We start from the raw sequence: 11,673 nt of genomic DNA, 5'->3' as shown, positions 1-11,673 counted from the left end.
TAAAGGTTGCTGAGAGGACAGTGTGAAACACCAGCAGAGTCCTTGCTATCCTTATATAACAGATGTTTCTCCCCATTTGGATAATCAGGTTATATGGAAAGAAGCACAGGTTTGGAGTCAGACCTGGATTTGAAGTCCAGCTCCATCAATTACGAGGTCTGTGACTTCAAATGGCTTAACTGCTCTGAGTCTCAGTTTTTACATTTGCGAAGTTCAATTGATTTACTTCAAATAAACAAAGTGCACTTTAATCAGCTCTAAGATGCACATATTTTCAAGTTTAAAACCAAGGTCCATCTTATAATCAGTGCTGGCCAGGCAGTAATCATGTCCGCATTGTCCCTCCTGTGCTTGCGTGAACTGGTCCTAGCTGCTCACATTACTGTCACTTTCATTGAGTTATAGCCACTGTTGATAGCTTGCAAGTTTTAATCACCATTTAAAATGTCTTCAGAATGTCTACATTATGATTCAACATTGATACGGAAAGTTTCTACAAGCAGCACAGCAGAAAATTGAAACAACAGTAGAATGTGACTTTGGTATGAAAGATACAAATATTCTCCACTTAGAAGAAAGGACCACATTTACATAATTTTAGCAAAGCAATAAACCAAGCACAGCCTTCATAGAATGTAAGAAAGGAAGATACGTACCCACAAGTATGAATCTGCATTATGTTTCGTCGGGGAGAAATGTGCGGCATCATGGCAACCGAAGGCAGAGGAAACTGCCAAAATCCTTCAGAGGATGAAGGGAATGTCAAAGTAACTAGCGGCTGGTGTGACCGATTCATAACGGCACAGCACTCTCATGTATCATCATTAAATAAAAAAGGATTTTTCTTTCTTCCTGGTATATAAAATAATGGTGAACCTCACGGTCAATGATGTCTTAGATTTGAAGAAATTCCCCCAAATTCCAAACGCCCTGGAGCTCCCAGTGTCGAGCAGAACACGAGGAAAAGGTGCCACCAGGAAAGAGGAGACAGTGCTGGACAGACCTCGTGCCCAGGCCCCGGGTGGCAGCGAAGAGCGAACATGGGATCAACTTACGACTGACGTCACCAAGAACCTTAATGTAGAAAACAGAGTAGCTAGGAGTGGAACATGACAAGCAAAGCTGTAAACTCTGAGCTGCCTGCTCTGCCCCTGTCCTAGGCTCGCTAGGGGTTTCCTCTCCTATGGGGGGATATGCGGAGACGTGATAAACCCCACACTGCCAAACAGAAGGCCCTGGAACGATGCTGAGGGCCAGCTGGACCAGGAGTGACCCCTCTAGTCGCTGCATGGGGGTCCACGGGGCCTGGAGGAGGGCAGGGGAACAGCACTGGGGACAGGGAGAGGCTAAGGGCAGCAGCTATTTACCAGTTAGTCTGAAAATATTTTAATCTTTAGAAAGTCATTGCAGCCACTTGGTGTTGACCAGTTGAACATTAGTCCTGCGGTGACCCCTTCTTCTAGCTCATTCTCTGTACAATGCAGAGAGGCAGCACAGTGTGGAAAGAAAGAGCCAGGCTGTGGAGTCTGCCACGGGCCTGAATCCCTGCTGGATGACCTTAAGCTGCGAACTTCTCATTCTCAACTCTTTTATATAATGGAGAAAACACTCGATTCTATAAGTTTCTTTGAATTAGATGATAGAAGGTGGATCGAGCACTTAAGCATGAGTCCCAGCACCACGTAGCAAGTTCTCTGCACACTGAAGCTCCTAGAATAGTCTAGTCATGTTTCTCCTGCACAAGGAGCCAGGTCCAGTACTCTGTCCAGGCATAAGTGGGTGCCTCACGTTAGCTGGGCCTACTGAAGGTGTATGTGGGCTTTGGAACTTGACTGCCGATAGCCATTAAAATACGACCACAATGAGAACATCTGGTTTCAATTGAAATTCTAGTCCCTGTGTTCTTCGAATCAGTTTAGGGTTTCTTTTTTCTCCCCTCCAAAACAATCTAAAGCTTTGTACTAAATTTACCATTTCTAAGTGGGTTGAAAATGTTCTTTATTAAAAAAACAGATCGGCCCCAGGACAGCATGGAGGAGAGCAATCTATCTTGGCGAGTTGCCTTCACATTAAGTGCATATTTCACAGTCAACTCACCGTAGTAAAGCAGCTGAGACATTTCTCACTGACCTTTGTAGCCCCAATTATCTAATGCTGAGCAAAGCTTGTATGGAAAATATCACCACAATTTACAATTGATGAGTGAGCCGAGCACTGTCTGTCTTTAAAATAAGCCTTCCTCATCCTATTAACACTCATTTAGTAATATTTGTCACTATCATACATGTTTATTACAGTAAACATGCTTGTAGTTACATCTTTATGCCTTTGTCTAATTATTTCCTTAATGATTCTTAGAAATAGGATGCTTAGGATAAATGGTATACATATTTTTTAATTGAACACATATTGCCCTCCAAAAAGTTCTTACCAATCCATCCTTTTAGCAACAGTGTACGAAAGTATCTTTCCTCCTACTCTCATCAACATTTAAATCTTGACCAGTTAGGTAGGTGACAATGTCATCTTATTGTGTCATTTCCATTTCTTCGGTTACTCATTAATTAAGCACCTTTATGTTTGCTTACTAACCACACGGATCGCTTAGTCTGTTTGAAGCCTTTGCTCATTTTTCTACAGAGTGCTGGCATTTTTGAGTTACAAGCATTCTTTAAAATATATATAATAAATATAAATACAAATGAAGAACTCATATAATTATGTAGAGAGGGTATTTTAAAGTTTCACCTATTATAATCTTGTCTGGTAGAAAGAAATTAGAGTGATTCTTATGTTTTAGTTTCAAATATATTGTTTGGAGTAAATTCGAGATAATTTTGTACTAGTCAACAAAACCTGGCCACGATATTTTGGTTACTACTTTAGAAATAAATCAGGATAAGGCAATGATCTATTAGTTATTCATCTCTGTTCCTCTGAGCAAGTTTAGGAGTAAATAAGTAGACCCTGCCCCTGATGTAAGATATAGATAAATACAATTTCTGGTTTGCTTATCGCTTCATGTGTGCATCAGATCTTCCTGTATAACCATGCCTTCCCCAGGGAAATGCATCTTCCTTCTATTCTGTTATTGCTCATGAAACTCCTAGAACAGCGTTATACATATAATCAACAATAGATTATCTTAATTGATTTCAGGTAGTTAAAACACTTTTCTAAATGATTTAGAAAACAGTTATTAAATATTATAAGATAATAGTTAATATTATATTATAAAATGTTATAAAGGAAAAATTCATCCTACCCCACTAACAGGATTTATGCTCCTTCTAAATCAATGAAGGCCAAAATAATGGGGTTTTACTTTATTTCAGAATTGGAGGGTCCTACAATAAGAAGGGAACTTCAGAACTATTTAATCCAACACACCAATTCAATAGCCAGATCTCCTCCAGCAGCTCCACCATGGAGCTCTGCAGCAAAATATACAGTGACAGTGAGAGGCCCTCTTTCTGAAGGCAGCTCAGTTAGAAAGTGCTTCCTTATGCTGATACAAAACCAATTTCCCTGCAACTTCCTCCCACTCGTCCTAGAACTACCCTTTGGGACCAAAGAGAACAAGTCTAATTCTTCCACATGGCAGCACTTCTAGTATTTGGAGACAGTTATGATGGCCTCTCCCATCCTTCCCCTACCCCACCTTCTCTGACTAAACCTCCAGATTCCTCATATGGTGGTCATTGTTCCTGTTCCCTTGCCATCTGTGGTGGCTTTTTGGTTTTTTTATGTTCAAGAATGTTTATTTGTTGCCTGCAATGGCAAAAAAGTGGACGCAACACAAATTTTTCTCAGTAGGGAACTAGTTCAACAAATTGCAGAATATTCATAAATAAAACTCAATGCTGTGCTGTTTTTTCCTGAATATGACCCAGTTTGTCCACAGTCCTCAAAAGGTGGGCCCACGATACTCTTGATTAGGGGTTGCAAATTCAGATACTTCTCAGATCCTAACTGAAGGTAAGTGTGTGGCTACAGCCCAGTGTAAACACGTAGAGTGGTAGAGGCTGGACTTAAACCCTCACTTAGGCTTTCATATTAAAAACGTTCAACTTACAAGTGCTGGCCAAATAACATTGGGGCATGTGAGTCAGATTTGCCCTTCCAAGCCACCAGTTATCTGGCTGAGGTAGAGCTAACTATCACCTCCCTGATACTAAAGAGGCAGCTGACATCATATTATACTAGTTATTATATGTGTTTGTGTATGTATATTATACATAATATTGTACGTCATTTATTAGGTATGTTCTATATAATATATATTTATAAATAATAGCTTTATATTATAATTATAGTTTGTACATATGCATTATACAATTCATATATTACATAAATGCTGAATTCTACCCGAGGCCTGTAATCCTAGAAAAACAATGAAGGTTAAGAAATCTCCCTCTCATACAGATGGCCAATAGACACACGAAAAGATGCTCAACATCACTAACCATCAGAGAGATACAAATTAAAGCCACAATGAGAATCACTTTATGCCTGTCAGAATGGTCACCATCAACAAATCAACAAACAAGTGTTGGCAAGGATGTGGAGAAAAGGAAACCCTTGTGCACTGCTGGTGGGAATGTAGAACTGGCACAGCCACTGTGAAAAATAGTACGGAGTCTCCTCAAAAAGTTAAAAATGGAACTGCCTTTGACCTAGTGATTCCACTTCTAGGTATACGTCCGAAGAAACCCAAAACATTATGTTCATTGCAGCATTATTTACAATAGGCAAGATCTGGAAACAGCCCAAGTGCCCATCAGTAGATGAATAGATAAGAAAGCTGTGGTACATTTACACAATGGAGTACTACTTGGCTGTAAAAAAGAAGGAAATCTTACTTTTTGGGACAGCATGGATGGACCTGGAGAGAATTATGCTAAGTGAAATAAGTCAGCCAGAGAAAGGCAAATACCATATGACCCGATTTATATGTAGAATCTAATGAACAAAATAATTTAACAAACAAAATAGAAACAGAAGCATAGATATACAGAACAGACTGACAACTGTCAGGGGAGAGAGGGGTTGGGGGGTTGAGTGAAAAAGGTGAAGGGATTAAACAAAAACTATATATATATAAACTATATATATATATATATATATGTGTAACCCATACACAGACAACAGTGTGGTGAGAGCTGGAGGGAAAGGGGGCTGGCCGTAGGGGGAAGAGGGCAAGGGGCAATAAATGGGGATGGAAAGAGACTTTACTTTGGGTGATGGGCGCACGAGGCAGAGTGCAGATGACGTTTTGCTGAGTTGTACACTTGAAACCTGCATGGTTTTGTTAACCAATGTCACCCCAATAAATTCAATTTTAAAAAAGAAACCTGCCCTCTTGGTGATCTGGAGAACAGTTTACTACAAAGAACCACCTTCTCCCTTACGGCTTCGATAAGACTCACAGATGTGCCCCTTGTTTACAAGGCCAAACCAAATGGGAGGCTCAGGCAGGGCCAAGGCATGTAGAAAACCACTGTAAGGACTTTGGATTCTGTAAAGTATGAGTAGAAGCCACTGGAAGACTGAGAACAGGAGTGTGACATGGTCTATGTTTTGTTTATTTTATTTATTTTTTATTTTGACCCTCTTCCAAGGGCATTTTCTTCATCGATTTCTAGAGAGAGTGGAAAGAAGGGGGGAGAGAAACACCGATGTGAGAGAGACACAGCGACTGGTTGCCTCCCCACGTCTGGGTCAGGGAACCTGCAACCGAGTTACGTGCCCTCAACTGGGAATCAAACCCTGGACCATTCAGTCCACAGGCCGATGCTCTAACCGCGGAGCCAAACCAGCCAGGCCTACAATTTATTTTGCAGGATCCCTTCAGCTGTTGTGTAGAGAACAGACTGAACACACAGGGAGGGACCAGAGAAGACATGATTTTTTGCATGTGCCTTTCTTGTATCTCTTTTACATCTCGGGTAAGAACCTTTTTAGAATTTTTAAATATTTCGGCACCAATGAAATGGATGGGATTAGCCAAGTGTCCAATCAAAGATGCATGAGCTTTAGAATAGTTGCTTCAAAAGTTATTGTAAAGTTCACCCACCCATGAAATGTGAACCGCTTAGGTTGAAAATTACTTCCAGCTGTTCGTGAAGATATATGTACCAGAAAACGAATGCAGTTCTGCGCATGTCAGGACCCTGGAAGCAGGCAGCTGGGTTAGTCTTAGCAATGCTTCCTTTAAGAAAGTAGGTGTCAATGACCATGTCAAAGAAAACTATATGGAAACTACAAGGCTATCATTACAGAGGTAAAGAAGCAAGGGTAAATAATGAGTAAATATTTCTGCATTTTAGGTATGCTTTGTGCGCTATTAACAGTAAAAATGACACTTGTAAATGTATTACATTGGAACTCCATTGTATGACACACACTGCTACTGATAATGTAAAATCCACCACCTTCTACCTTATTCACACAACACTGATTTGGTTCAGAGAAGCAATGTACCCAGACTCAGGTGGATCAAAATTGGTCTAAACTAATCACAATAATCCTTCCTTACTTTTCCACCTTCCTATGCAGGTGGAGGTGGCTACATTACCCACTCTGGCCGATGGGGCCTAAGCAGATATCTGCTTGGGAGCACGGTCTGAGAAAGCTTTAGCTTTCCTGACATGAAGTGTTGGTCACAGCTGGCCTCCCCTTTCCCCAATTCTTTCTGCTTTGTATTTGGGCACGTTGGCTACTATTCGATGTACTGCAACTATAAGGGAAAGGCCGAGGTTTACCAGGAGGCTGCCCATCTCTTTAGCCACCAAACCAACATCATCAGTCTCCTATTCCCAGGCTTCTTGTTAAGAAATTGAAACTCATGTGTTTAATAGTAAGCTGGGTTTTCTATTACTTGTGGTCAAATACATACATTTTTAATTGAGACCCTTTAAATGACCAATATTCTAGGGAAATAAAACATTCATCATCACTTATAATCTAAAGTGAACAAAATATACCTGTCCATGTTCAGCAATAATTGGGAAAACTCACTCATACTAGCGAAATCCCTTCAGGATATCATCAAGGAGCATCTATCCTGATCCTCCAGGCTTCTCTTAGATTTATGCTGGCTTAATTTTTTCCAAATGTCCATTAGGAAAGATAGTTAACTGTAGTGGGAGTTTACTGCCAGGCTGAATAGGGAGTGAGTACCTGGGGTAAAGATATGAACAAACCCAAGAAGGAACTTCCATCCGCTTTGACTAGGTTGGCAAGTTCAAGTGCTAGTATTGTGACAGCAAACAGTCAAGTACCAGCCCTGCTCTGTGCTTGGAATTCCAAGTCTGATTCCAGGTTTGTGAAGAAAGAACCTCCAGGACAAGAGCGTCCACTCTGATTAGCTCAGAACTGGGATGAAGGAGTGCAGAAAACTTCTGAATATAAAACATACGTTACACAGGCTCCGCCGACTCGTGCCAAGTGAACGATACTCGGGAAGGGTTCTGGTGGACGTATTACTTATTAGCATTCGGCTTTTTTCCCTGGTTGATGTGGAAGGTAAAGAGGTGCGCCTTGGTTCCAGGCTACCTTTTCCTCCCTGCTTTCCTGCTTGCTTGCTTTTTTCCTTTTTGGTGGCATCTGTAAAGCATTTCGCTTTCTAATTGTGGATCACACAGGGCTCATGTTACTGTCTTTCAACTTCCAGCCCCTCTTTTCACCCCCACTCTTAAATGAAAAGTAAAACAAAACGGAAAAAGGAGGCCTGTTGGGATTTATTTTCCTATGTCTGTAGCAGATGTTAAATTCAAACTTTTTAAACAAGGGAATATTAAAAGAGCTTCTCTTATCCCGGAGCAACTGCCCCCGCACCAGAAGTCCCAGCCTCAGGAGGAAACCGCAACCATCTTTTTATTCACGGTGCGGACAGAGGACTGTGGAGCTCAGTGTTGGCTCAGCCATTTCCCATCCTGGGCCTCGGGCAAGGCTGAATCTCTCTGGGTCTCAGTTTACTCATCTGAGGGAGGTTAAGTGGAAGAATCTTTGAAGCTGTTCCAGCTCCTAAAGAGCCCATGAAGAGTCAAAAATTCAAATGTTAAACAACTGACCATTTTTATGAGAAAAGTCACTTTCCCTCATTTTTTTCAGTTGCTTTTCTCAATAATCAGGGATTAGCTCATTAATCTGGTTTATGAGGGGTTTGTTGCTAATCTCAGTCAGGTGGGGTGAAAGCTCTGTTAAAGTAGATCTTTGAGAAGCTGCCCCTTTAAATCAGATATGTGGTTTTAATCTATTAGAGAGTTTCACATGACAAATGCGTATCAGCACTTCTCCACATTCTCTCCCCCTGCCCATCTCCCTTTCTCTCTCTACCCCTCCCTCCACCCCTCCCTTCTCGCTCTCCCTTGCACACCACACATTTATGATGCTTTGAGCTAATTCAGTTTTCCAGACTGAGTTCAAGACTCTTTAGACTTCTATCCTGCCTAGCAGCTCCTCTGATTCACAAATTATTCACACTCCCTGATAACTGACATTACTCCACACCCCTCAGGCTACAAATCCTTATGGTTGTGGAACTTCTTGAGTTCCAAGCAGGTGCCTTTCTAGACAACCTAGCTAGATCCTTCCTACAACAAACAGGGAAGGATCTGGAAGAGAAAAATGAAGGGTTAAAAGGAACTTCCTTTGCTCTTTCTCCTTAAAGACCAGCACTGTAAACGGGAACACTCTGCACAGGGCCGTGGCCACCACAGTAGAGGTGGATCCAAGTTCACACAACTCCTCTTCTTGTTAACTCCAGAAAATGCCGGAGGCCAATTTACTTAAGACTTATTTAAATTTTACAGCTCATTTTTATAGCATTCTGAGCCTCTGATTCTCCCCAATTTTATCATATTTCAACAAATGGCAGGTGATTTTGTTGCTAAGCTGCCTAAAGAACAGAAACATTTGCCCAAGAGAAACAAAAGCACCCAAGGAACACAGGCTTAGTTCGTATTTTTCACCATTATCTCCCCAAGTCATTTAGCATGTTTTTTGCCTTCTTCCTTGTGGGGAAGCTTGAAGCTTTGAGGAGCCACATGGTTTTCATTTCCTGGCCTCCTCCTTTGCCACCCAGGCACCCCCCCCCCACACACACACACACACACAGGCCTCGTCCGCCGTGTGCAGGCTCAAGACGCTGTCACTTGTACATTTTTCACAGAAGCAAATGAGGCAGAAAAAGTCAATACTCTGCATTGCATATCAGCTCAAATAATAAACTGCTGCCTGCTGGCCCCATGTGTTCCCTTGGTTTGTACTAACCTTTCCATTTGTTCAAATCTTCACAGCTCACAAAGCACTTTTGCATGTGAATCTTGGAGTCCTCACCCTAGGCCAGAAGAAGGACATACCCTTCTCTTGACCTTTGGGACAAGCCAATGGCAGCACAAGAGGTGAGGTGACTGGCCAAGGTCACGTAAGTCATTGGCAGACCCTGGACTCAAGCTCCGGCCTCTGACTCCAAGACCAGAGTTCATTTTCTCCCCCACAGCTATAACCTGTGCAAGGTTCTCGTTAGATTGGAGACAGGCATGGATCAGGGCATGACTAGGCCATGCCAGATTCCAGAAAAGGTGGTCTTGGAAGATGCACAATGAAGGATGCTAAGAGCCAGCTTACATATGAGTCTGGGCTCTGCCTCCTAATAGCTGTGCAATTTTGCATAATTACTGGGGGTTTCTCTCACATGGTGCTTCATGTGAATCACACCCTTGTGTGAATGACCTTAGACATCTTCAGTGCAGCTGTCCTGAAAATTACTTGATCTCCTTGTGACTCAGTAGTCCCATCTGAGAAACGGGCATAATGACACCTACTTCCAAGGCTGTTGTGGCAACTGAATAAAATAAAGCATATAAAGAACATATAAAGCCTGGCCAAGTAACAGATACCCCAAACTGCTCTGTACCTCTGAAGATTATTCCCCTCCATCCCCACCTCCTTGGCTATGTCTCTACCCATTTTCCTTTCTGTGGAAATGTTTGCCTCTAATGAAAACCTTCCCCTTGTATCCTCCACAATGTCTGTTACTCCCATGGCCAAGACACCCAGTAATCTCCATTATAACAGTCTGCCATTTAGTAATCCCCATTAAGGCAGTTCTGTCATTAACAATGTAGGTGACCAACAGGCCCAGGACATCCCTTCTCTGAGTCTCATCTAACTCATCCGCTAGGAGAGGTTTCTTATTGGCCTTGCTTAAAAGAATTGCTATCTCTACCAACAAATGAATCTTGTGAAGCTACTATGCAAATGACTAAAAAAAAGGTGAAGTCAATGTAAGAGGCCCTGCGTTATTATTAAAAGAAATGGCCAGCCCAGCCAGTGTTGCTCAGTGGTTGAATGTCATCCCACGTACCAAGAGGTTGCCGGTTCGATTCCGGTCAGGGCACATGCCTGGGTTGGGGACTCAATGCCCAGTAGTGTTCATGCAGGAGGCAGCCGATCAATGATTCTCTCTCATCATTGATGTTTCTCTCTTTCCTTCTCCCTTCCTCTCTCTGAAATTAAAAACAGACAAACAAAAAACATATTTTTTAAAAAAGGGCCGGAAGAAGGACATCAGAGAACCTTAGGATTCCCTGCTGACATCTTTTGTATTCCTGGTTTCACGCTGACCATGAGCTGAAGCCAGCCCCAGCCCACCCGCAGGTCTCTTACCTATGCAAACCCACCGGGCAACCACACGGAATCTTATCTATTTCTGTCCCCTGCTCTTCTTTGTATAATTTCAAATAATGGAACATTAAAAGAGTCCCTGAATATCAGATGTGGCATAGCATATGCCTAGGGTGATCATGTTTCCAAGTAAAAATGTCTCACCTGTGTGTATTTACAAGTAGATGAGATAGGCAGCTCGGAAACTCCCCTGGAGAAAGTTCATGTGATCAGGCCAGAGATGTTCATTCAATTCCAAACACGTTTGCTGGGCACCTGCCTGCCATACGCCAGGCCCTGCACTGGGCACTGGACTTAAAAAGGTATGTGGGGCATGAGACTGGCCCCCAAGGACTCATGCCATGATGGGTAGGGGAGGCATGATTTAGGTTCTGGCTATTTGCTTTAGGTATTATCTCAGTTGCTTTCATTGTGGGTTCTTTTTCCCCCAAGGTGGATGAGTGGAAGATGGATCCAGCATCTGGTAGTAATTTGTAAATCTTGACACTCTCCCTAATACCAGCTGGAAATAGCTCATGATCTAGCATCATTATACAAATTGCTGGCAAAAAAAAAAAAAAAAAAAGTACCCACCTCTTCTAAGACTTTGTAATTGAGAAGTCATATATATATAACTTTATATATATATAAAATTAACCTCTGCCCTCAGTTCCTAGCACAGAACTCCTGAATCCCTTGGGATTTTCTGGCTGATAGGAGCATCTTTTATTCCAATGAGGCAATGTTTGGTGGGCTCCTGGATGGGGGCTGGTTCAGAACGAACAAGCCATGATTAGAAGCTTGGAACGTTCAGCCCCATCCGCTATCCTCCAGGAAGGGAAAAGGGACAGTAAATGGAGTTAAGGATTGATCATACCCATGTGATGAAGCCTCCATAAAAGTTCCAGATGCATGGGGTTTGGGAGCTTGCGGGCTGGTGACACGGGGAGGTGCTGAGTGGTGTGTCCACAGAATGCATGGAAGCTCCGCATTCCTCCCCAC

The sequence above is a fragment of the Miniopterus natalensis genome, chromosome 8 (genome assembly GCF_054644295.1).
Source record: "Miniopterus natalensis isolate mMinNat1 chromosome 8, mMinNat1.hap1, whole genome shotgun sequence".
NCBI lineage: Eukaryota > Metazoa > Chordata > Mammalia > Chiroptera > Miniopteridae > Miniopterus > Miniopterus natalensis.
The sequence above is the reverse complement of the archived record's forward strand: the minus strand, read 5'-3'. Positions refer to the sequence as shown.